This window comes from Felis catus, chromosome D4 (genome assembly GCF_018350175.1).
Source record: "Felis catus isolate Fca126 chromosome D4, F.catus_Fca126_mat1.0, whole genome shotgun sequence".
Lineage (NCBI taxonomy): Eukaryota > Metazoa > Chordata > Mammalia > Carnivora > Felidae > Felis > Felis catus.
The window spans coordinates 27,382,254-27,409,623 of NC_058380.1; the positions used below are offsets into that span (position 1 = coordinate 27,382,254).

Here is a 27,370-nt window from a genome sequence, read left to right on the forward strand (position 1 = left end):
ATATCAATTCTCTGCACATTAAAGAAAACAAAAGCAGGATAATTTATCTGGATACATGTGTACCTAATTTTATCAGCTTTTTAACTGTTTCTGTTTCTAATACTATATCATTTGTATTTTTCTGAAGAATGAAGTTTTCGAAATAGTCTCATTATTTAAATTTTTTTAAATAGTTCTGCCTGCAATCTTTCTCAAGGCTGAAGTTAAAAATTGGAAGTGTTGAAACACTTTCAAGTGATACTTTTATGACACCATGATCTTTTTGATTGAGAAAATGCTCTGACTACATCAGGCAGGAAGTGGTAAGTGCACAAAAAATTCAGTTAAATGGAAGATAGTCTGAATTCTAGCTTTTAAAATATTTAAATTTGAGAATATTTGCAAATTCTCAAACTATTTTCAGGGTAATACATTTCTTCAATTAATATTTTATAGGACAAAACTCATAAAATGAATGGCTTCTACTTATGATTCATGTAAATGTTTCACCAACTTAGAGATGTGAAAATTTGGGGCATTCTCGGTTTCTTTTTATTCTGATAAAGAATAGAAATTCATCTATTTAAAAATAGAAGCTTCCTCAAAATATACTTCTTACATGTTGAGAAGTCCAAAATACAATTATAGAAATCGCTCAATTTGTATGCTACCTGAGCTCTTTTAATATGTTGAGTTGCTTTTTTATTTTCATTTAAATTTTTTTTAATGTTTAATGTTGATTTATTTTTGAGATAGAGAGAAACAGAGCATGAGCAGGGGAGGGGCAGAGAGAGAGGGAGACACAGAATCTGAAGCAGGCTCCAGGCTCCGAGCTGTCAGCACAGAGCCCGACGCAGGGCCCGAACTCAAGAACAAAGAGATCATGACCTGAGCTGAAGTTGGACACTTAACTGGCGGAGCCACCCAGGTGTCCCTGTTTAGTTGCTTTTTTGCCTTTACAGTGATAAATGTTACCGACTGCCTGTTTGCAAATTTTTTTTCAATGATTATAATTTCTTAAAAACTTTAAATGCTGAAGCTTTTGGCCTTATACTTATTGAATAGTTTGAAGAAAGATCCTCATCTGTTTTCTCATTTATTTATTTTTTATTTGAGAGAGAGAGAGAGAGAATTCGCTAGCTGGGGAGGGGGGCAAAGGGCGAGAGAGAGAAAATCTCAACCAGGCTGCATGCTCAGCTCGGAACCCGATGCAGGGCTCGATCCCACCAGCCTGGGATCATGACCAGAGCCAAAATCAAAGGCTGGATGCTCAACCGGCTCAGCCACCCGAGCATCCCTCCCCACCTGACCTTAAATAAATCCAACCAAAACTTAACTTATTTACATAGAAGCTCAATACAAATGTTGGACATTTATGTCAATTTGCAAAATAACCCTTCAAAATTTCAAACATTTATAAAACTGAGCAGCAAAGAAAAAAAGTGTGCACTATCATGCTGCATTTTTGTTTTTTTTCCTTTGAATTCAGCATCGACTTTGTCACAAAAATTTTAAGATTCAGTTTGTCTAGCTGGGAATATATCTTTGTAAATTTTTGTAACTCTAGCTTCTATATTGATAGTAACATGTTGGATGCAATTAAATTGTGCGTGCCCTACAACCGAGACAAAATATCCTTCTGATCGGTGGGATTTTTAAAGAAAGTTTTTATTTTGAAATAATTTTCAAATTGCAAAACTGCAAGTTGAAAAAATTGTTCAGAGTTCGCTTCCCCTAATGTTAACACCTTTGGTAACCACAGTACTGTGGTCCAAACCAAGATATGAACATTTGTACGATGTTGTTAACTAAACTGCAGACTCCATGCAAATTTCAGGAGAGAGCCCTTTCACCCCCTTTCCTGTTCCAGGATGAAACCCCATGACCTTCATTTGCTGTGTCATCTTGGCCTCCCCCAGTCGTGACAGCCGTACATTCTTGGTCTTTCATGATCTTCCCACTCTTGACGAGTACAGGTCACTTGTTTGGTAGAACGACTCTCAGTTTGAGTTCGTCTGATGTTTTCTCGTGATCATATTGAAGATGTGCATTTTGGGCAGGAATATCTCAGAAGTGTTGTGTGTCCTTCTTAGGGCATCCTGTCAGGGCATGCATGATATTAACATTTTTTTTTTGTTACTCCAGATATTAACCTCAATCAGTTGGTTAGGGTGTTTGTTGGGTTTGTCTATTGTAAAGTTACTATTTTCCCGTATATAACTGATAAATATCTTGGGTGAGATACTTTGAAACAATGTTGGTATCTTGAATCTCCTCAAATTTTGCTCAGTGGTTTTTGCCTCATACATTGATACCTCTTGCCTGCGACAATTATTACTGCGGCATTTGCCTAATGGTGATTTTTTGAAGAGTTTATTTATTTTGAGAGAGAGAGAGAGAGAGCAAGCGAGCATGTGAGGGAGCAGGGGAGGAGCAGAGACAGAGAGGAAGAGAGAGAGAGAGAGATTCCCAAGCAGGTCAGGTCCTAAGCAGCTGTCAACTCAAAGCCTGATGCAGGGCTCGAACTCATCAACTGTGAGATCATGACCTGAGCCAAAACCGAGAGTTGGATGCTTAAAGGACTGAGCCACCCAGGTGCCCCCTTAGCGGTGACTTTTTTATTTCCCTGGTTCCTTCTACATTTATAAATTGGGATTCTTCTGTAAAGAAGAACTCCCCCCCCCTTATTGATTCAATAATTCCTTAATATTATTGTGCGTTTATGGATAATTATTTTATTCTATGGGTTATAACCCAGTACTATAATTATTTTTTTAAATCAAATTGTTGCAGCTCTGACCATGGGGAGTCCCCTAGGTTGTGTCCTTGCCCTTAATTTTTTTTTTTTTTTGAGTATAGTTGGCACACCATGTTATTTTACATTCAGGTGTGCAACACAGTGATTCAATTTCTCTATACGTTATGCCATGTTCACCATAAATGTAGCCACCATCTGTCATCGTACAAGGCGACTATAATATCATTGACTATATTCTCTATGCTGTGCTTTTTATTCTTGTGACTTATTCATTTCATAGCTGGAAACCTGCATCTCCCACACTGCTCCGCCATTTTGCCCATCCCCCTACTTCCCTCTCCTCTGGCGAGCATCAGTTTGTTCTCTGTATTTATTCTCTGATTCTAATTTTTGTTTCTTTCTTTATTCATTTGTTTTGTTTGTTAGATTCCAAATATGAGTTACATTGTATGGCATTTACAATAACCAAGATATGGAAGCAACCTAAGTGTCTATAGATAGACAAATGGATAAGGAAGATGTCTTACACACACACACACACACATACACACGCACACACTGGAATGTGTCCTTGCCTTTTGATGTGCCCCTCTCCTTTCTCAAACACTTCCTTATTTTCTGGCACCACAAGATCGTCCAGGCTCTTGTATTTTTCCTGGCCCACCTCTAGAATCAATTCTTTCCCCCAGGGAGCTCTGATTCCTTTTATTGGAGAATGGAATATAGAAACCAAGATCTGGCACCGGGTATGCTCAGACTGCTGGAAGACAGTGTTTCTAGGCTCTCTCAGTAGACAGAACTAGGAAACGTATATAGAAGCAAACATATACATTTCTATACCAATCTATTTGTATATATATGAGTTCATACTGAGTACACGCATTCATAACTTGATTCCAATCCAACAAATAAGTTCATTCTAGTTTCTCCCTTTCCTTAACTTTTACTTCTGTCCACAACAGTGAGAAATCTGGCTCTTGTTATTTACAATACAGGAAGAACATAAATAGTGGCTGATTTGTACTATATAATACATAGGAAACCTTAGCTTTCACACTACTCTCTACACATCAAGATTTCTTAGCCCCTGTTTCTCATGCATAGTTCACATGCACGCAGCCTATAATTTTCAGCGTTTCCACCGATCCTTCCATTTGGTAGCCTAATGGCTTTCAGTATGTTGAAGGCTGTTAGTATAATTTATGTCATGGGCCACAGCATAGCTACCTGGTATACCAAGATGCCGGTAGGCTCATCCCTAACTATGCACTGCATGCTGTCCCCATAGAGGGAGTGTCACTTTGTGTCCGAAAAAGGTCAGGTCCCCATTCAGATTTGGCTATGTATTTCTCTCATGCTATCAGATAAAACCATGGCAGGAACTGGAAGTAGATAGAGGTCAGAGGTCCACCAGACCCCTTCTCATGAATTTCGTGTAACTGTTCATAACAAACACCTCATAGAAACATCGCAGACAACAGCCATGACTGGGAGCTCCCAAAGTAAGCTGGGACTGTCTTGAATGAACTGGCTGTAAGATCAGCCTGATAAGACCTTTCTCTCTCTCTTAATCCTTACCTCACTCCAAACTTGGAGAAGCCAGAGGAAGTAGAAGGATGGGAGGAGGAGAAGAGAAAGAGCAAGGTTAAAAAAAAAAATCACAGAAAAACTCATCCTATCCCTTCCACCTTTGTCGACATCCAAGCTGGTTCAGACACAAGCAGAGGTATGCGATTTTAAATGGCGTAAGACTGTGGCAGTTTGACTTTATGTTTAACTGACTTTTTAAAAAAAGTTTATTTTTGAGAGAGAAAGAGAGGGGGAGGGAGAGAGAGAGAGAGACAGAGACAGAGAGAACCCCAAGCAGGCTGCGCACTGTCAGTGTGGAGCCTGATGTGGGGCTCAAACTCACAAACCGTGAAATCATGACCTGAGCTGAGATCGAGAGTCAGATGCTTAACCAACTGAGTCACCTAGATATTCCTTAACTGGCTTTTTGATACCTGAAAAATCACTAGAAGAGTTATCAAATCTGCCTGGTATTTCATCTAGAGCAGAGAAGAATGCTCTAGCAAAATTTGATTGAAAGCATTTTGTAAATGATAATGAGCTATATGCCCTATTCCCTTATTCGAAGACATTTCTTTCTTCATATTATATATATATTTTATACATATATAAAATATGTATATATATACATACATACACACATATGTGTGTGTGTGTGTATATGTGTGTATATATATATATATATATATATATATATATATATATATATACATATATTTATTCTTCTGAAATTGGGATGCATCTTAACCCCAGTGTACATTTATGGAGGTGATATCTTTCTTCCTTCTTTCTTCCCCCCCCACCTTTCTTCTGAATAGCTGCTATTAAATCTATAATGTATCTTATAACCAGAACTGAGAAATTACTGCAGGTTTTTCTGTTTCATCCAGGATTCCTGAACTATGTATGCAATTTTCCTAATGAAAAATTGCTCCTTAAGCATGTATATTGAAGCATAAAGCTCTTCCTTGATTTCTTTTTTGTTGCCAGGTCAATAATTTTATACCAAACTAAGAAATGAGAAGGCACATTTCCCCATCTTTAGCTTTCTTTTATCTTGTCTAAAGACAAATATCATTTTTTAGGCAAAACACGTTGCCTATAGTGTATTTTCCTTTTTCAATATGGCCCCAGATAGGGAAGGAAAGAACAGGTCATTTCTGTAGGAAAAATTGGAACCAAGCTGAGAGCCTATCTATTAACTCTGCCTTTTTCTCCCTCCCTCCCTCTCTCCCTTCTTTCCTTCCTCCCTTTCTCCTTTCCTTCCTTCCTTTCTCCCTTCCTCCCTTCCTTCCTTCCTCCCTTCCTTCCTCCCTCCCTCCCTCCCTCCCTCCCTTCCTTCCTTCCTCCCTTTCTCCTTTCCTTCCTTCTTTCCTTCCTCCCTCCCTCCCTCCCTCCCTTCCTCCCTTCCTCCCTCCCTCCCTCCCTTCCTCCCTTCCTTCTTTCCTTCCTTCCTTCCTTCCTCCCTCCCTCCCTTCCTTCCTCCCTCCCTCCCTCCCTCCCTTCCTTCCTCCCTCCCTCCCTCCCTTCCTCCCTTCCTCCCTTCCTTCTTTCCTTCCTTCCTTCCTTCCTCCCTCCCTCCCTTCCTTCCTCCCTCCCTCCCTCCCTCCCTTCCTCCTCCCTTCCTTCCTTCCTTCCTTCCTTCCTTCCTTCCTTCCTTCCTTCCTCCCTTCCTCCCTCCCTTCCTCCCTCCCTTCCTTCCTTTCTCCCTTCCTCCCTTCCTTCCTCCCTCCCTTCCTTCCTCCCTCCCTTCCTTCCTCCCTCCCTCCCTTCCTCCCTCCCTCCCTCCCTCCCTCCCTTCCTCCTCCCTCCCTTCCTCCTCCCTCCCTCCCTTCCTTCCTCCCTCCCTTCCTCCCTCCCTCCCTTCCTCCCTTCCTCCCTTCCTTCCTCCCTCCCTCCCTCCCTCCTTCCCTTCCTCCTTCCTTCCTTCCTTCCTTCCTTCCTTCCTTCCTTCCTTCTTTCCTCCCTTCCTTCTTTCCTTCCTTCCTTCCTTCCTTCTTCTTTCTTTCTTTTTTGGTACAGTAAATGGTAGATCCGGATTGAGGTTATTCCAATCTGCAGAGCAAAACAGTAACAGTGAAAACCAGCACAAAACATCCTCCTTTTGGCCGTGCTACACGCAAGTTTCTAATTTATGTAACTGAAAAAGGAGATTTAGAGAGTTCTGAAAAAAAAAATGGAGTTTCTACTGGAAAGACTGACAGACTCTAAACTACAAGGGTGTTGCCAGGCGCCACCATAATAAAAGGTGGCAAGCTTCCAGAAGTCCTCACAGCTGCATGCCTGAACGTTATTAAATATCTAACTATAGTTTGCAGGCCCTGGCCAGCTTGTAACTCATTTCTGGCTGACACATTCCGGCTCATAATTAGTGTAGTACTTCTATGGCCCTTACTTTTAATTCTTTTCCTGTAAAACAGGTCTGTTCCAAAAGACAAAGGTGCACTTCACTCGGCAGTAGGGGAAATCCACGCGGTTGGGATTCTTCAGGTGGTCATGTGTGGCTGGGATCCACAGGGAAGGGAATTCTGTCTTCTTCGGACTCTCTGCAAAATGGCACGCAGATCCCCGGATTTTATTTCAGCCTTTGTCACCAGCCTCTTCCCTTACAAAATCTTAAGTTTTTTCGTTGACCTGCTAAGACGTAGAAACTCGACCACCTCGCTCCCTTGATCTTACTCCTCATGGACAAGCGTGGAAGGACACAGTCTGGCAAATGGAATGACCAGGATGTGCGCAGATCAAACATTTCGACAATGGGTCCGCAACGGACAAATTTCACGCTTGTCATTTGTCCTGGGTTGGTAGCATGTGTGCTCCGCTCAGGTGCTTCCCAGATTTCTCCACCTGCATAGTTCCGGGCTGGCGGGGCTGCAAGGCGTGGGAAGACGAAGCGATGTTTGGCAGTGTTCTTTTTAACCCTGGAAGCTGGGGGCAGAGCTCTGGTGCTGCTGTTGCTCTCACACACGTGGCCGCTCGTCTTCCTGGTCCGTAGCTTCTCCAGATCCACTGGGTTATCCTTCAACTTCTTCAACTTCTGGGCCAAGTACATTTCGCCCTCTGATGAAAGGCACCCGAGTCACATAATGTAATTCGACATTTTGGAGAGACCGGTGTGGATTTCGGTTTGCCTTCATGGGTTCCAGCTCAGTATCAGGGGTTCTAGTTTGTCCTTGCCACACCCCCCTTCTCCTCCATCTTTCTTTCCCAGCTGCCCGCGCTGCTGACTATAGGGTCATCGCCACATAGCACAGCCTTACATGGACTGTTTAATCATCACCCAGAATTGTGTAAGATCAAATCCCCATAATAAATCCCTTATTTTATATCACCCTTGGTGTTAGTGGTTCTGCTCCTCTGATCATACTCTACTTGGTACAGTTGCATAGCTGTTGACAAGCTAAACCCTATGAGAGTGTTCAAGAAGAATTCAGTTTTCTTTGCTGAGGAAGACAGTTAAGGCATCTTTCTTTTCTTTTTTGAACAGCCGAAGGAACTGTGAGCGTAGAGAGTCAGTGACTTGACACAGCAGAAAATACCAGAGATGACATTTGAACTCAGACGTTTCTGAGACTGTACCCGGTGAGCTGTGAGCAGGCACTACATGTAAACGGAAATCAAAGAGGTGTGTGTGAAAAGGTGTCCCATGTCACTGGTAATCAGGGTGACGCAATAAGATGCTACTTTCCATCCACCTGGGTGGCAAAAGGTTTTAAGGTTTAGTATCAGCAAGAATATTCTCCATGAAAAAGGGAACTCTCACAAATGGCTGGTATTCACTAGTCTAACAACTTTGGAGGATGATTTGGTATTTCCCCAAATCTAAAGGATTCATGTCCATGACCCAGAAAATTCATTTGCACTGTCTACTCCAGCCTACGTTTTCATGTGTGCCCAAGGAGGCATTTTCAAAGATGTTCAGTAGAACAAGTCCATGTTCATTAATGTGAGTGTGACCCCAAAGCATGGTGGTACATCCATAGAATGGAATGAGGTAGATCTGTAGGCACTGAAGAGCTTCTCGTATATTGTGGAATAAATAAAAAGGAAATCACAGAATGATATGTTTCATAGAGTACAACTCCGGTGAAAATACACAAACAGAACAGGGCTATCTATTTCCCAGGAGAAAATATGTGTAAGTAAAAATATTTACAAAGTTGGCAAGCTAATACTGGCGATTAAAAGAGATGAGAAGAAAACTGGGATTGTAAGTGGTGAAGTTGAGTTTAATTTATGATGTTTTATTTCTTTTACAAAGAAAATCTCTTCATGTATTACCCATGTAATTCATATTTTTTGCTGTAGAAAAATAAAAGCAATGTGTCTGAAAGATGCGTTATAGACCGCGCGGCATATTAAAAGAGGGATGGTGTATTTGCAAAATGTTAATTTAGTTAATACTTTTCATTTTATGGCAAGGAAATTGGGGCTCAGAGACATGAAATGATTGGCTGAAGGCAGACTCCAAGAAAAATTTGAAATCAGATTGTCCTGGAAAAATTGGTAACAGTTTCTGGAATTTTTTGTTAATAATGTCAGAGATACTTTGATGAAACCAGAGTTGACTTAGGGCCACCATCCTGGGGACCTTCTGAACAAACCAGATTCAGCTTCGACATTCATGATTTGGTCTTTTAACCATGTTGCCCATGGATTCTGTTAAGATCGTGCCAACACCACATTATCAGTGTTGAGTCTTGCAGCCTATGGCTAAAGCTACAAGGTTTTCGAACACCTTCACCCTCTGTTGCCTCAGTAAATTCATGTTTTCTGCAGCATATCCAAAAACACTTTGGTCCTTGTCCTTCTTTAAGATGGTTCACATCTGTGATATTTCCCAGGAAGGCAGAAAACTCAGCGACAGTTCCCTACAAAGCCATTCTTTAAATCAACAGAAATATAATGGTGGTATTCTGAGTCCATTTGTTCTGATGTCCCAGGAAAGAAAGAATTGGTTTCTGCTTCTACGAATGTATTTTCATCTGGCCTTCTCAAGGATGGGAAATAACCACAGAACAGTCCAACACATGCAAGTCTCTTTGGCCCAGAGCCTAATTCCAGTCTGCTTGTAGGGATCTGCTTGATTAATAGAATCTGAAAGTCCTAAATGTTACCCATCATTTAAGTCCTATTTATGTTATCCCTGATAATAAAGATCTTCTCCTAATCCCCGATTCTTGCTCATTTCTCCACCTCAGGTGCTCCACTCCTGATGACCGGGGTGGCCACCTTGTATTATAATGATCTACTTTGGGTTTTTCTCTTTTGCTATATTGTGAGCAGGGGGAGAGCTAGGGAGATCTGGGGCTGGTAGAAATAGGTTCAGAGATAAGGGACCTTATCTCTACCTTCTCTGTGGGTCTCAGAATCTTCTATCAATGTCTTTCGCACAGTGATAAAAGAGCTATCTTTTTATCATAGCTCCAACAACAACCATAGCAGTGTGGTACCCAAACAAACTTGTTTTATAGATGCCACTTTTGGAGAATATTCAGAGAGAACTTGTTGCCTCCCTCCTTATCCCTAGCTACCTGATCACCTATTTCCCCATCTTGGGCAGCAGAGTCTTTCTGAGGGTATCAGTTTCCTCCTCTACCATCCTTTCCTCAAGGACAGCAAAACCCGTCATGGCTGCTGCCAGAAATAACTCTACTCCTCTCATTTGAATCTGAGCCCCTCTCCTCAAGCATGGCTCCATGATGCAGAAGTAAAAACACGGAAGCAATTGTAGCCGCCTCCAGCCTTCAGAGAATACTTTCTTCCATTAACTGTTTTCAGGAGTTTCTCTCTCCTCCCCAGAAAAATGAAATACTTACTTTTTTCTGTGCCTTGATAGCCAGGAGTGTGATGTTACACTAGACGCCTTGTCCATTCTCTGAAAATTAGGAGGGGCAGGTCATGGCCTCTGCTTCTTCTCTGTGCTGAATCTCAGAAGAGTTGGAAACTGAGATTGTCCAACAGCCACGCTCCTCCAAGTCTTGTTCATTTTAGTGTGACATTTCTGAGCTTTTGTTCCACAAGTATTCAACACACACACAGATGTTATTCATATTCTTCAATCTACTGAAAAGAAAAATACCCAAGTCTACTGTGTTACCGGAACTGAAGTAAACATTGGCAGCAAGTGTGGAAGGACTGACTGACCCGGTGGTTTAATATTTTTCCACTTCAAGCCCTTAATGTGCGTCGTGTGAATCATCTAACAACAAAATGTCATGCTCTCCGTGAGGTTTCTCTGCTAATTACCTAGTGAGTTTTGCCTTCCCAGTTTTATGTTTGGTGTGATTGTTTGTGTGTGTGTGTGTGTGTGTGTGTGTGTGATTTTCTCCCATTCCTATTGATGTATAATTGACAAATAAAATTGTATGTCCTTGAAGTGTGCCACTTGATGTTTTGATATACGTATAGGTTGTGGGTTGTGGGAGATAATGGCCACAATCAAGCTAATTAACGAATACATTACATCACATAGATTTTCTTTTTCTTTTTTTCTTGTAGTAAGAACACTTAAGATTTACTCTCCTAGTAAATCTCAAGTATACCACACAGTATTGTTAGGTATAGTCACATTGCTGTACATTAGATCTTCAGAAATGAAATTTTGTACCCCTTACCACCTCCCCCCACCCCTGGCAATCACCATTCTACTCTCTGCTTCTATGAGTTTGATTCTTTTAGATTCCATATATAAGTAAAATCACGTGGTATTTGTTTTTCTTTGTCTCGCTTTTTTTTACTTAGCCAAATGTCCTCCAGATTCATCCATGTTGTTGCAAATGGCAGAATTTTTTTCTCTTGTAGAGCTGAATAGAATTCCATGATTTTTAAATTTCACAGGTTCCATCGCTTAATTCTTGGGTGCATTTATTGGAAAATGGAGCTCTCGATCCCTGACCTATCCACCTTAGTGGTTTGAAATTTGATTTACAATACTTACAAGAAAGACAAATCCCACAGATGATGTAAATGGATATAATCTTCTGTAAGGAGATGATGGAGAAAGAAGAAAATTAGTTGCTATTTGACCAGAAGTAGCTTATTCTACTAATAAAATCAATTAAAGATGTACAAATATCTCTTTTGAGCTAGGTATTTTGGGAATAGAAATCATAAATAAAAGATGGTCCCAGCTCCAGCTGGCCTCCTTTCTTTATGCAGCATGATGACCCCTCTCCTGTAAGGCCTGGCTCAGGCCCAGAGAGGTTTACAAGCCTTACCTTCCACCTTGGCAATTAACAAGGTATTGAACTCAACTTATGGCTGCTTCCTAGAAGAGATCCTAGTGCCATGTGAAGATCATAAAATGTTCTTTTTCTTACCACATCTATATCCTCACTCACATTTTCTTTTTTTATGTTTACTTATTTTTGAGAGAGAGAGAGAGAGAGAGAGAGAGAGAGAGAGAGAACATGAGTGGGGGAGGGGCAGAAAGAGAGGGGGAGACAGAGGATTTGAAGTGGGCTCTGTGGGCTGGCAGTAGTGAGCCTGATGTGGGGCTTCAACTCATGAGATCATGACCTGAGCCTAAATCAGAAGCTCAACCAACTGAGCCACCCAAACGCCCCCTCACTCACATCTTCTAGTGTAATATTGCTAAGGACTTTTGGAAGAAAAAAATTTAACTGCCCACTATCCCAATGGTTTCCTGTTTTGGAAGGAATTCCAGGATGGGTGGAAGTTGAGTCAGATATTGAATCTCCAGAGGGTCTTTGTGATCAGGGTTGTTGGAGACTAGTCCTGGGTGCAGCTGCAGGGACTAGTGTCCAGCACCATGGACTGGAGGGGTTTTTGGTGGAGTGGTGATGACAGCAAGTGTCCATTGTCCCTGGCGCCATTGGGCATGCAGTAAGGAGATAGTTCTGGTGGCTAGATTGTGGCTGTCCTTTGCCTTCCTAGGTTCTCTCCAACTCTTGTTCTCTGGGCTTCTCCTAGGTTCCTTGAGATACCTAACACCCATTCGATGAATCCCTTGTTTTGCTTGAGTCAATCAATGCCTATTTCTATTGTTTGCCATCTAGAACCCAGACTGCTGCCAACATTTTGCATAGGCCTCGCATCTCAAAATCTTTTTAGATAAATATTTTGAATGCTTAAAATGATCAAAGTGATCATGGTGGTCTTTCTTATCATTTGGGTAGTATCAACCTGATCAACACTATCCTATGTTTCCCCCTCATCCTCATGTTTTATCTTCTGTATATTTAGGACTGAAGTAAAATTTTTATTTGACTATAAAACAGCTTTTTTAAAAAAAATAACTCTAAGAGAGGTTAAAATATTTAGGTGTTATTGACTCAGAAGATGCATTAATTCCTGCTATCGTAGTTAACTAAGAGATGTATCTGGGTATATATTTAACCTATTTTCATGAATGAACTAGCCTGCTTCTAGACAAAGGATTGAGCGAAAGTCCCCAAGCTACTAGCAAACATTAGTCTCCCCTAACTGCTTTATAAGTTCCTTATATTGGCACGCCTGCAATATGCCATCCAAAGATGTTGAAGGGAATGTCTATAGACAAAAAACAGCTCAAAACTCTTGATTTTAGGATTTTATTTAAGTGGTTCTTATAGCAAGAGCTTAAAAACTGTGCTCTGCAGAGTCCTGGGGGCTTCATGGAATCCCTTTGGGGATTTCAGGAGAGGTACGCATGAAGGAAGTGACCAGGGCTAGAATGTCTTCATGCAGAACAACATCTTTTTCTTTAAGTGTCAGGTTTTCACACAAACCACTGGACCTCTTTGAAACACAGTGAAACTTTCGGACCCCTATTCTCCAGAAAAATTCACATACAAGACATAGAGAAAATTTTCGCATGTAATTTTTAGGGTGTTCATAGATTCTGATGATCTTTGTGGATCTTTATAGGTTCCCAGATTAAGAACCTTTGAGGAAAGCTTTCTTAGTTGAAGTTTTCTTTTACTTAAGAAAGGAAAAAGAAAGAAAGAAAGAAAGAAAGAAAGAAAGAAAGAAAGCAAGCCACCATCTGTCTATACTCACGTGTTTGGGTTTTCTCCATGTCTCCATATGCAGGCAGTTCCAAAGAGCTGTCTTTTCATGGCCCTTTGAAATGGGTTTTCCTTGCACACAACGATGTGTGTAAAGAAGCTTTGTCGTCAGACAAGACCCGGCCATTTACCTGTTTCACATCCAGAAGACTGCTAAGAAAAGTTTCTCTGCAAAATATGTCTTCTTGAATACCCTTGAGCTGGGTATTCAATACCCTTGAGATGACTTTTCATAGGGAAAGGCTGGAATAAGGAGCTCATGGCTGGAAGACATCTTCAAGAGTCCTTAGACTCAAAGGAGCTAAGAGATCTAGATCAATAGCCAAGGAAAGCCCAGAGAAAATGCTGAGAGAGGTATGGGGAAAGAAGGGAAGAATACGGAGAACCACAGAAGGAGGAGGAATGATCCTGATAAGGGTCAGAAAGTGGTTCAAGCACTTTCTCCTTCCTCAGGATCTGTGTGCATCTTGCTCCCACTGCCTGGTCTTGTCATCCTTCTTCTCATCCGCTTCACTCTGTGAGTCTTAGATGAAAAGTCCCCTCTTTTTCCTCACTGCTCAACATAGGGTGGATTTCCTCCGTTATTCTTTCTCCTAAAACTTAAAAAATTATTCTTATAGCACATATCATAATTTAATATTACATATAGAGAGACATACATATATAATACAGGCTTTGAGGGTGCATATGCATGTGTATATATAATTGAGTTACACATGAAATATTATATTTAATAATATATATGTCTACAATATAAAATACATACTCTAGTAGGGTTTGTCCTTGTTTATTGTCTGTCTCTAGAAGCCACTGTAGGGTCAAGGACTGTGTCTATTTTGTGCTTGACAAAGAGTATGATTGTTAATAAATAGTTGTTGAGTGAGTGAATGATCACTAGAAATTATGGTTCGCCCTAGATGAGGCAAAGAGCTATGCCACCCATTGGCCTAAGGATGGGTGACTTAGACATAGGGAATGAAGAATTGGTTGAAAGTAGAGAATATGAATTTTTAGAGGAGGGATCTGCTCAGAAGAAAAAGCTAAACTCAGGAATTGCCTTGTTCTGGATTTCTGTTTCAAAACCCCAAAGTGAATACCACCTGTAAGTCAGACACAGCCTGCTCCTGCTGGTGATCCCCACTTCCACCTCTAGTTTAGAAGGGGCTCTACTTCTGAGAAGGGGTGAGAAGGATGGGAAAGAGAAGAAAATCACTTTCTGCAGTCCACAGTGTTGAGGTAGCACCTCCTAAGACCTCCCCTGCAGGCAGTGGAAGAAGACAACCATGCTTACCTTCCCTTGGCTGTAGATGGTGTAGTCCCTGCACTTATGTGTAGCTCAAGGCATGGGCAGCCCAGGAAAAGGAAACACTGTTGAGGGTGAGTAAGAACTTTCCAGTGAGTGTGTGGTTTCTATATTCATTGGAGTCTGCTTCTGGGCCTTAAATTTTACTTGGAAGTGCAAGCATCCGAGGAAGGCATTCTGCGCTGTGAGCGGGAACTGGAAATGTTCCCTTTTGCTAGGACTAACGCAATGCAAAAAGGAGCTGAGGGCTAGAAAGGCAAATATTCTTTCTGGAACGATGACCATGAGACCAGTTATATTCAGGAGATTTCACAGTTTGTAGTACCTTTCTCGAAGTGTATTAACTTTCTTATAAATAGGGAGATAAATAACATAAAAGCCCACAGCCTTACATTTTCTTGGTTGGAGTTCGCATGAGTTGACTTTTCTTTATCAGTTAGAGGGAAAATAATCCTCTCATCTTGCCTGAATTGCCTGAACATTCTAGAGAGTGATCTAACTTTCTGTTTCACTTCCTGCTCTGTGGAGGTGGCATTGACAAACTATATATATATTCTCTGCAGTAAAAACCCCAAGAATACTTGGCTTTGGAAGGACCCTGAATGCAAGGAGGCAGAAACTTGGTTTGGAGTCCAGACCTGCCACTTACAAAGCAGATGATCTCAGAGAAGTGACAGAGCGGCTGGCATCTACGACTGAGAAGATTTAGATGGTCTCCAAGCTCCTGTTACAAGATTGTGTGACATTCTTTTTTTTTTTTTTTTAATTTTTCTTTAACATTTATTTATTTTTGAGACAGAGAGAGACAGAGCATGAACGGGGGAGGGGCAGAGAGAGAGGGAGACACAGAATCGGAAACAGGCTCCAGGCTCCGAGCCATCAGCCCAGAGCCCGACACGGGGCTCGAACTCACGGACCGCGAGATCGTGATCTGGCTGAAGTCAGACGCTTAACCGACTGAGCCACCCAGGCGCCCCTAAGATTGTGTGACATTCTTAATGAACCCAAGAATCTATGTTGAGGTCCTTTCTATCCTGTAATTTAAAGGAGAGGGAGGCTGACTAGTGAATATAAATGATATTTGTTCTACAGTTTACCTACTCCAGGGGTCAGCACTATAGGGTAGGTGTGCATCTCCTTATTTGTTCTAGAATGCTCCTCGGGGAGGGCCAAGACCTATTCAGCAAGGGGCTTCATCCATCCTGATGAAACATTTGGGGAGAGGAGAGGGGGTTTATGTGTGTTTGTTGAGTAAACCAAGTTTATAAGAAACTTTGTCTAAATCCTAGATTCCATCTCAGCTTATATAGCCAGAGAATGTGCTAAAGAGTTGAAACAGACAACTACACCCACGAGAGAATTTCACAATGAAATCTCTTGCGTGCTGCAGCGAAGTCACAGACAGCGCTGTTTCACAATGTTAATGATGTGGAGGTAGAGGCCAAATTTATATGCAGAACAGATGGGCCCATAGCTAGAAGAAAGGGAAAGACTGCTCCAAAATAAGCTTGTTAACTATTATTATCTCTGAATATAAGCAGGGAGAAAATGCAGTGTTTGGGACAAGCTAAAAGTATCTTAGGACCTTTTGAGTTTATAGTCATTTTTTTCCTCACATATTTGTAAAAGGGCTATAGACGATGGGATGCCACCCCATCTGATGAGTACACTTAGCATGATTTTAATTAGTAAATTCGGCAATCCCTTAGAAAGAATTCTACCCAAAGGTGTTGTCTCTGAAATATCAAAAAACCTAAGGACACCTGAGGAAACATGGACCCACGTTGGCTTTTCATATCTGTTGGATGGGTCAGTGATGACTCATCTAGAAGTCAAAAATTTCCCTTTACTCCTCCCAAATATTTTCTGCCCTATATGCTCACAGATTCTTGAAATTTCTTCTTCAGTGACTTCCTTTCATTTTACCATTTAAAAATGAGATATGGGAGACAAGCACTTCTACAGATGTAGCACTTTGACTACAGTTCTTACTAAATAGTAAATGACTGATACAAAATTCATTTTCAAAGGTGAATTCCAACGGGATAGCTGGGAAAGATCATGTAATGAGGGCACAGGCTACCCAGGAAAGTGGAGAGGGTACAACACACAGTAAGCTTGGACTGGGCTGGAGCAAGACAAATGTTACTTATTTTGCTTTTTCTGTAGATGCATAGTTTTAGTGAATATAGGAGAGTTAGATAATTATTAGACTTTTGCCAAAGCTCGGTCTTTAGCACTGACTTTAAAGGAAAGACCTGATCTGTAAGGTGTGATAATATCCCAGTGTGATATGTGGAATACTAAGAAAAAAAGTAGTGGTCCCAGATATACTTCTTAGCCCATCAGTTAATATGAGGAATTCTTCGACCACATGCATAGAGGGAGGGATAGGAAGAAAGGATTGATAAGAGGGGGGTAGAAAAAAAGCTGTAACTAGGTGTCTGAGAGGGGAGTGGAAACTAATGAGAACCCCCCACCCCATCCCAAGTGCAAACATAGTAATAAAATATAGCATGTTGGGGCGCCTGGGTGGCGCAGTCGGTTAAGCGTCCGACTTCAGCCAGGTCACGATCTCGCGGTCCGTGAGTTCGAGCCCCGCGTCGGGCTCTGGGCTGATGGCTCGAGCCTGGACCCTGTTTCCGATTCTGTGTCTCCCTCTCTCTCTGCCCCTCCCCCGTTCATGCTCTGTCTCTCTCTGTCCCAAAAATAAATAAATGTTGAAAAAAAAATTAAAAAAAATATATAGCATGTCGTGTGGTTTCTATACTCCAGGCACTCTTTTGAGTATTTTACATATATTAACTCATCTAGAGAACACATTTGTCAATATCATCACACAAATATCTGTTCTTAAGTTATTCATTCAATAGACCTTCGCTGAGAGTCGATTATGTACCCAACACTTTACCAAAGTTTGGAGTTACAGAGGTTAACAGAAAAAGGCAAGGCTGGTGCTTCTATGGAATTCACAACTTAGTGGGGGAAAATAAGCAGAGAATAAATAAGTAAATCGACAAATACCATTATTCTAGATGATGATGAGCTCTATGTGCTATCAGCACAGTATAATAGAGAGTAACCGGTGTCCAGGGGATGATGGAGTGGTCGGGAGGCACCTCTCTGGGGAGGAGACGAGTGACCTTCCACCTGAACGATGAGCAGTCAGTCACATGAAGTGGGCAAGGGAGGCTGGGCACGAGGCACAACACTTGCAAAGGCCCTGGGGTGGGATACGTGTGGTTTGCTCGAGGGACCGAAGAAGGATCAGTGTACGTGGAGCACAGTGAGCACAGACGAGAGGTAGAAGGTGAGTGAGGTCAGCTGGGAGGAGGAAATGCTCTGTGTGGCCCGTCATTTGGATTTTAGACAAAGTGAGAGGGAGCACTTAGCATCTGGTAGGTTCTGAAGATGAAAGGCATATAAGATTAAGCGCCTGTCTCATGGGTTCACCAACTAGCATCATCTTTCTAGAGCCCGCTTGTTTGGCCCTTCGCCTGACTTAACGTTTGTTGTGGTTCTAAGAAAGCAGCACGCCTAAGTGTGAGAACGGTCAAGAGAGTCTCTGTGGTGGAAGCTAAGCATGTGCTGGTCATGCAGAGACGGGGAGTGGAGAAAGGAAATCCACGAGCTAGAGTCTGGCTGCCTATACCTCTAATAGGCAGCACTCACTTTTCTTACCGATTTTTACCTTCGCTTGAACATACTTTGTTTATCTGGAACTCTCATGTTCCCTGAGGGTGCGTGCATGCACTTACGTAAGAGCGTGTGTGTGTGTGTGTGTGTGTGTGTGTGTGTGTGTGTGTTGGGGCACTCTACATTCTTTGGAGCCAAAAGACATTTGGTGGAAAGCTTAGTAACTTTCTTGGCTCTGCCAGTTGAAGTATGGCCTTGTAGTACCGTATACGCTTTTTAGGGATGAAAATTTTCATTTCGTCTTAGATATTTGCTATCTTGGTCCCATAGACAGATGTCGAGAACCTTTGAGGTAGTGGTACATGCTCAGTTCAGTTCACCAAACATTTGCCGACGGCCTACTCTATGCCAAGTGCTGGGTGAGGCCCTGTCTCAACAAAGATGGGCAATTTGCATGCCTCGCCTTCATGGAGCATGTCTGAAACCAGAATCAAGTTTCACGTGTCAGCTAATTCTGCCTTTTCGCTTCCCCTGTGCTTTACTTCAGGTCCTAGAAGTCCACCTGCACACGAGCTCACCCCGGTGCAAGCCGGGCTCCAACCTAATCCATAGAGGCTCTACGTTGCTCTCAGTGAGCCACATTACCGGGATGGCATGCAAGAATCAAGGGGCCAGAGTCAAGAGCTGCGTTCCATTGTAATTCTCCAGCGGTCATGGATAGCTGGAGCCTTTGAAATGGACACAGATGATTTATGGGCAGAAAGCATTGAGAGGATAAAGTCTCAGGAATGAAAATCCAAGAGGAGAAATAAATGGGGAATGCATCCCAGGGAGAGGAATAATATTTACTAGAGTATGTTTGTTTCAAGGCGGATTCCTAAGTTTTACTGCTTAGAGTGGTAATCTTTGTGAGAAATTTCAGGCCAGAAGAGAGGACTTGAGAAGCCAGTCTGGGAACTCCTTTAGGTCAGGGATCATGGTCTTAGCTCCGAGTCGCAATGCTCTGTGCAGTGACTGGTACATGACAGGTGCCAAATTCATGTACGCTGAGTTGAACTATAGACCTTTCTACAGCGTCTCTGCTTCCAAGTATAGGCTTCAGCTGGGCAGAGGGGCTGTGGGTCCTACCTGGGTGTCATTCTTCAGTGCACCGAGGATTCCTGACCGCAGCGTCTGGCTAAGGGGCTGAGACAGGAGCAGGACGGTGAAGATGGCTGCGAAAGCAGGGGATTTCTGCTCCAAGCGCTCCCTGTCCTCCATCGAATGATGCAGGGTTCGCACGGATCCTTTCTACTCTGCTCTCAAGGGATGCGAAAGATTCGGATGTCAGCTTTCCTCCCGAAGGCTTTCAGAATCAGACTGATTGCTCTGTCTCGGCCAGTACCTTCCAGATTCTCTCAGAGGGACCTCCTGATGGTGTTCAGATGGAAGGTGTCAGTGTTTCACAGCAAACGCAATGTAATACAACCTTGACTCTACATGCCCCCCCGCCCCCAACAAAAACGGCACTGTTTTCCCTTGCATTCTTTAGGTTGCTACCATCCACCCCGCAGCATTGCTGCTACCCTAGAATCCAACTTGCTTTCCACCACTAATTGCCTTGCCTCCGTGCTCGCATGTGCTATCTTGCCTCCTTCTAAATATATTATGTATTTCTCCCTCCTCTCAGTCTCAGTTACAGATTCCTTAAAACAAACAACTGGTCACCCTGCCTCAAGTTCATGCTGTTTCCAGAGATAACTTCTCGAGACACAGATTTATAGTGACTGCCTCGGAGAGCATGCTTGTCACCCACGGTGTACGTGCAGAACCCTTAGGAGGGCCTAAAAAGCCTTCGAAATCTGATCTCAGGGCACCTGACCGTGTTTTTACTCCGTTCTCTCTTTTCAGATATACTGTGCTCCCATGGAACCAAGCCATGTGCAGTTCTGAACCCCATTACGTTCTTTGGGCCTCGAGGCATGATGTGTCATTGTCTAGAATACGCCTCCAGCCTCTTGCCATGCCCTTTCTCCATGTCAGCCTTGTCAACATCTACTCAGTGTTCACGATCCAGCTCAAGCATCCCGGCTTCTGAGAACTTCTCCTCTCTCGCTTTCCCATCCATGCACCCGACCCAGTTATTCACACCCTTTTCTGGGACAGCAGTTTCCACCTGACTCTACTCTGGGATCTGTCATAGGGCGCTGCAATTTTCGCCGTCTACCCTTTTGTTCTTCACCCGTGTCTCGTTCAGGTTTAGGTTCCCTGCACCTTACGCTCAACTTCCTGTTAACTCCGTGGCTTTGGAGACATTAGATAACCTCCCCCCCACCCCCCGCCAGCTTCAGGGGCCCACTTCACAGATTGTTATGAGGGGTTAACACGATACCTACAGCACAATGCCTGGCACAGTGTAACTATCTAATAAACGGCGCTGTCTGTTGATGTTATCTATTAGCCTAATATCGATGCAGATAAGAATTGTCTGCTGGAGACGTCAGGGACTGTGTATGTATGTCACCAGAAGGAAGGGTTTCTTCTGTGCTTTGGGCTTGACGTAAAGGATTTCGAGGAGAGGGTACAGGTCCACTGTTACTTTCAGCTGCTGAAGGGAGATTTTCCCTTAGGGCCCATGGTCATCCTGGAGGAAAGAGAGGCGTGAGCTTTGCCTGGGACTAGTCTGGAGCTGTTGGTATGGAGGGTGTGGGGTGCGTGCAGAATGAACAGGTTGCCGTGTTACTTGTGCTGTCATAGGATTTTCAAGGCAAGACGGTTACAAACTGGACGGAATCATAAAAAATCTTACCTAGATATATTTTATGGTTTGAGCTAACTATTAAATGGCTACTTTGAATCTAGCACAAAAGAAGCTCAAGGCATTGTTTTGGCCTTAGGTTATTCGCCTCCTCCCTCCTCCTGCCCCACCATGAGGAAAGGAAGCTACTTTCATTTTGGTATTAATGCATAGTCCCAGACATGCGTGATCCAGTGTGGTGTGACAGAGACTCAATTCTCTCAGAACGCAGTGAAACGTGAGGTCAGCATGCACAGAGACCTGGGAAAAACAAACTGATTTAAGGCACTACACTGGGAAACTCTGTTCCATTTCCTTCTGAATGGAGTCCACAGTGGTGCTGGAAAACCATCTGGAGAAACCCAGCCCCAGGAGAAATAGCATGTTGTAATGCATTTGATTAAAAAAAGAAAGGGAAAAACCATGGTGTGTGTTATCCTCATGCTAAGACTGGGGGGGAGCCAACAGCCTGCGAGTGGTGGTCTACGGAGATTTCGCCTGGATTACTTTAAAAGCACTTTTGCAGAGCCAGGCAAATGAAAGTCATGTGTTTATTCATTAAGGAGACCTTCTCTTGGGGATATTTTATTTGCAGTTCTATAAAGAGGCAAAACCTCCGCATTTTTAATCTTCCGTGCAAGAACTTCTAAGCACTGGAAAAGCAGTCACAGGAAGAATGAGTTTGGATGTCTCAGAAATCCTGATAAAGTTTGGGAACTTGTCCAGGCTCTTTGAACTTTTTGGCTGTGTCCTATCGGATTCTGTCTGTGGTAGCAAGTTCACTTGCAGCGTGTACATTTCTCAGGCTATTTTGGTGTTTTTATCAAGGGCTGGGCCCAGCCCCAGAGGAGCAAAGCACTGAGAGAGTCCTGAGCATGGGGATGTCTGGATACCCCCAAATTTCCTCAGCCTTCAGTGGGAGTTTGAGAGACACGCAGGGGTCATTTATTCCATCCGGGGGGAAGTGTTCTACTGATCACAAGTGGTCAGTCTCCAAGCCTCTTAGTCAAGTGGTACCAGTCCAGTACAAAGGGTCTTGCCATAACATTCAAGGCCTAGTGGGATGAGACCTTCTCTTTTATTGTTTGGAAATTTTGGAAGGTTGAAGCTCCCACTCAAGAACTCAACACTGCTTTGTGTCTTTGGTCTGGACTATGGGCAAACGGATTCAAACACAGAGAGTCAACTTCAGCTCTTTGAGATTCTTTGTACAGGCGTGGTGATCAGACAGGGCACTTGGTAAATGTTTTTGAATGTGTCGAATCCAGAGAAGGATGGAAAGGGGCTTTTATGTCCCTGTCCCACTTAATTTTGTATGCCATTGGACACACAAGGGCAAATGGAATTGCTTTTGAGGGAATATGATTTAGGAGAAAAACATGTGCATCAGTGATCTAATCTCGCATACATTTAGCAGATTAAAACAACAAAGAGCTATTGCGTGGTTTCTGCGGATCAGAATTTAGGGTGGCCACGCTGGGTGGTTCTGGCTCATGGTGTCTCACGAGGCTGCAGTCACAATGTCAGCTGGGGTTGTGGTCATTTGAGGGCTTGGCTGGGGCTGGAAGATCTGCTTCCAAGGTGGCTCTGTCACAGGGCTGTCGCAGGAATTCTCTGCTCCTTGTCACATGGGCCTCTCCATGGCGCTGCTTGAGTGTCCTCATGATATGGCAGCCAGCTTCCCCCAGAGTGAACTGAGGAGAGATGGAGAGCAAGCGGGAAGCCACAGTGGCTTGACCTAATTTTGGGAGTCACACCCCCGCCTTCCGCCATATTCTCTTTATTAGAAACGAGCCGCTAAGCACAATGTACTTTTAAGGGGACAAAAATTAGTGTCTGCCTTTGCTGAGAGAAGTATCGAAGCATTTGTAGAGATATTTTATTTAAAAAAAAATTTTTTTTTTAGCATTTATTTATTTTTGAGACAGAGAGAGACAGAGCATGAACGGGGGAGGGGCAGAGAGAGAGGGAGACACAGAATCGGAAGTAGGCTCCAGGCTCTGAGCCATCAGCCCAGAGCCCGATGCGGGGCTGGAACTCAGGGACCTCGAGATCGTGACCTGAGCCGAAGTCGGATGCTCAACCGACTGAGCCACCCAGGCGCCCCATGTAGAGATATTTTAAAACCAACACACTACGAGCCTCAGAGCTCATTGAGATTGACGTGAATCTCAAGTCCGCCACTTAATAACTGCATTGCTGGGGGCAAGTTGATGAATCTCTGGGACTTAACTTCTCATTTATGAAGTGATATCCAATAAACCTGCTTTGAAGTGTTATTGACACGATTAGAAATTATGCTTATAAAATACTTCAAATAAAAACCAGGTCATATTTACAATGAAAATTGTAGCTATGATTAATGTCATAAATTCTAACATTGTTAGAGCACACCCACTGAGAAAAATAGGGGAATCCCACTTTTAAAATTATTTTTGAAAAATGTTTATGTATTCACTTTGAGAGAGAGAGAGAAAGAGAGAGAGCACACGCATGAGCAAGTGGGGGAGGGGCAGAAAGAGAGGGAGAGAGGGAATCCCAAGCAGGCTCCGTGCTGTCAGCACAGAGTCCAAAGTGGGGCTTGATCTCATGAAATCTGAGCTGAAATCAAGAGTTGGACACTTAACCGACTGCGCCACCCAGGGGACTCACATTTTAAAATCTACTCATCTAGGGGCGCCTGGGTGGCGCAGTCGGTTAAGCATCCGACTTCAGCCAGGTCACGATCTCACGGTCCGTGAGTTCGAGTCCCGGTCGGGCTCTGGGCTGATGGCTCAGAGCCTGGAGCCTGCTTCTGATTCTGTGTCTCCCTCTCTCTCTGCCCCTCCCCCGTTCATGCTCTGTCTCTCTCTGTCCCAAAAATAAATAAACGTTGAAAAAAAATTTTTTTTTAAAATAAATAAAATCTACTCATCTAGAGAAAAGGGTTCGTCCCTCCTGCATTAGAGGCACCATCTTGTCCCACAATTCATTGCGCTGATTGGTTGTTCTGTGTCAGTGAGTCTCTTCACGGCATTGTACCTGGAGATGACATCTGTCACACCCTCTTTCGAAGAGCTGATCATAACCCCACTCTTCAGTTAGTGTGCCATTTAATACATTCCCATCATCTGAAAACAATTATCTTGTGGACAGTGATGGGACCGGATATGAAAAGAGATGGAAAATGTCAGAATGAGGCATTGGATGGCAGATGGTTTTTACTGTTTCACAACGATGCTTTCCCCCGGAAGCCAGGGTATGACAATGAGGCCAAACAGTTGCCCGGGATGAGGTTGTTGCTCAATGGAGTGATTAGACCTCATCCCCCAGCCTTGGAACAGTAGCAGGGTGGCCCAATTGGCACTTTTATTTTTATTTATTTATTTATTTATTTATTTATTTAGAACGAGGCCCCATGCTTCCCAAGAACCATTAAATTCAATTGGATTTCAGCAACTGGTGAGGTGACCTCAGCAAAGGCCTATTTACATGCGGTAAGTTCAAGGTTTCTGGAATTGAAGGTGAAACTGGCAAAGCCACCATTAAAAGCCACCATTAATCCAGGAAGGGAGGGAAAAGCAGTATATCCGTGGTGCAAATGTGGGAACAATAAAGAACAAAGACCATGATCTTCCTGCCCTAGGAAGACACTGTTCCCCTCCTTTCTACCTCCTACTAGTCAAAGGCAGGGAGGCGGTGGGGGGGGGGGGGGTGGGAAGGTTCCAGTTTTCCCTGGAATGAATTGTCAAAACTTTCCCCTCCAGGCTTGAAACGGGTTCCCCTCTGAGCAGCTCAGCACATTGTCAAACCGGTCTTGACTTGAAAGACATATGGCATCAGCATGGAAGATGTCATGTAAGTTACCCCCACCCCCACCCCCAAGATTTTCGAAAGATGTTACATCCTGCATCTGGGGCCTACAGAGCTGAGGTGGTGGAGAGCAGGCAGCTCTGCAGGGGAAGCTGCCAGGGGGCCGGAGACCCCATCTGGAGAAGGTCCTGAGCTGGTTTCTGTGGAGCAAATGAAGGAGAAAAACAACTGACCGGGCGGGGGGTGGGAAGACAAAGCCGGCGACGGGAAACGTTGGTTTTATGGAGCTTGCAAACCTGAACTCAAATATTAAAAATGCTTTCATCGGTCTCCTTAATCCAGAGAAATTCTTTTTGGCTTAGATGGGAGGAAAAATCAGTCCCTTAAGGGGAAAGCGAGAGGAGAAGGAGGTAAGGATATGAGTCAGATTCACGGAATTGCCGGCAAATGACTTCGTTTTAGGAGGTGGAGGGGGACTGTTCGCAGCTGATCCAATGTTGCAGGCCACGGATCATGCCCGCCTGCCTTTTACAGATTTCTCTCTCTACTTCAGAAAAGAGTTTGACTCCATTAAGTGGGGGGAAAGGTGGGGGGGGGAAGCTATTCTCTCTTGTTTTCTTTTTTCTCCGGGGAGTAAGCAACGCTTGGGCTCCAAAGCTGTGTTTTTCTTTGGGTTTCGCCTTTTAATGGGGGTTGAAGAAAGTGGTTATAGACATTCGAAGGGAAATAAAGCCTGCGGTTTATTAACAGGGCTGGTTTTAATCAGCAGTGATTTGACTAGGGTAACATTAGAGCTACAACACTGATAACCGATACTATGATTTTCTATGCTTTTAACCCCAAACTGAAGTCTTGCGGATTCACTGACAGACACGCATTTGTTTCCCTGGCCAGGCTGTGGGGAGTGAGTGTTTTGTGAGGACAGCATCCGCTGAGGACAGGAGTAGTGGGGCGGGGGAGTCTTCTCAGCTGGAATGCCAGCTTCAAACCTTGGGGACGCAAGGGCTGCTCAGTGAGGCCAGCGGAGGCGAGAGGGAAGAGTGGAAGGCAGGTTCTAGCTTGGAAGCCAGATGGATCTGGCCACTCCGGGTCAGGGCGCAGATGGTCAAGTATTCACGAATACTTCTTCAACAGACCTGAGGTGACATCTCAGGTCGTGACACCTTACAATTTCCAGATGTTGTTTTTCCTCCTCCTTTTAGGAAAGTTGAAAAAGTCTAGGCCACTTCTCAGGCAGAAAGCTGCTCTTTGGGGTAACTCAATCCTGTCCTATGTGGAACAAAATGTTCTGGATCTCTCCTTCCTGTTAGCATGGCCTCCACCCAAATCACTGCCAAGATCCCAGTGAATTTCCAGTTTGACCTTAAAAATCAAGGTCAAACTCCTGGACTAGTCAGCAACTCCGGTTTGCCGTATTTATAATCAGCGGTAGCAATAAGGTTTCTAGGTAGGTTCCCTGCAAGAGGAAGGCACTTTGTTTTTCAGTGTATTTTTTTAAATTGTTTTAAATGTTTATTTTTGACAGAGAGAGAGAGACAGAGCATGAGTGGGGGAGGGGCAGAGAGAGAGGGAGACACAGAATCTGAAGCAGGCTCCAGGCTGTGAGCTGTCAGCACAGAGCCCAATGCGGGGCTCGAACTCACAGACTGTGAGATCATGACCTAAGCCGAAGTCGGACGCTCAACCGACTGAGCCACCCAGGCGCCCCTTTCAGTGTATTTTTTTAATCTATCTATCCATCTATCATCCATCTATCATCATCTGTCATCTATTTTTAGCAAGCTCTTTTATCAGTCTTCTTAATCCACAGGGGTGGGATTTGAACTCAGGACCCTGAGATCAAGAGTTACATACTCTACCGACTGAGCCAGCCAGGTGCTCCCACTGTATTTTATAAAAGGAGAAACAGAGCCCCAGCATTTACCTTTCTCCTACTGATTGCTTAAAACACAAATGAGATGATGCACCAAGTTCCTGGAGAAAGTGAGAGGTGAGGGTGGTGAGGGGAGTAGACCCATCCCCCAGCCAGTCGTCCTCACATTTCTGTAATGTTTCGTGTTTCTTGTTTACACAGATACAAATTACTCTCTCAGCCTAGAGAGTGCTTTGGGCGCGTAGAGTTTCTTTCTTGTTCTCATGCCAGAGAGGCAGTAGCCAATCCCCAGTCTCTCCCTCGATGTTCCTTGTGAAAGGGGGCACATACCCAGGAGATGGCTGCCCAAGGTGATGGTGGAACCATGGCATGGAACCAGGCATGTGGCCAGGAAGGAATCAGAGTGAGTCTACGTCGGTGTTGGCTCAGATCCACCTACCCAGCACCCCTGGCTTCCTCTTGCCTCTCCCTCTGATCACACTGCCCTTGTGTCCCTCTTTAGTGGGCATCCCTGGGGGAGGCTGCCCAGTTCACAGTACCAGCTCCTGGGGACCTGCCCCTGACTCAGACGGGTGGGGCTGTGGAAGCCATGTCTTACCACCCTGGGCTGAGAAGCAGACAGTTCAGCTCTGGAGCAATAGATTCTCTCTCTCTCGGGAATACGAAATCATAC

At 43.7% G+C, this 27,370-nt stretch overlaps 1 long non-coding RNA gene across 1 annotated transcript in view; it reads left to right on the forward strand.

Moving 5' to 3' along the window:
* LOC109493773 overlaps positions 1 to 20,683 on the forward strand; it is a 39,555-nt gene extending 18,872 nt beyond the window's left edge. The window contains exons 2-3 of the long non-coding RNA XR_006588712.1: positions 18,804 to 19,714; positions 20,147 to 20,683. This is a non-coding gene — a long non-coding RNA (uncharacterized LOC109493773). The remainder of the gene's footprint in view (positions 1 to 18,803; positions 19,715 to 20,146) is intronic.
* Positions 20,684 to 27,370: the final 6,687 nt, after the last annotated feature.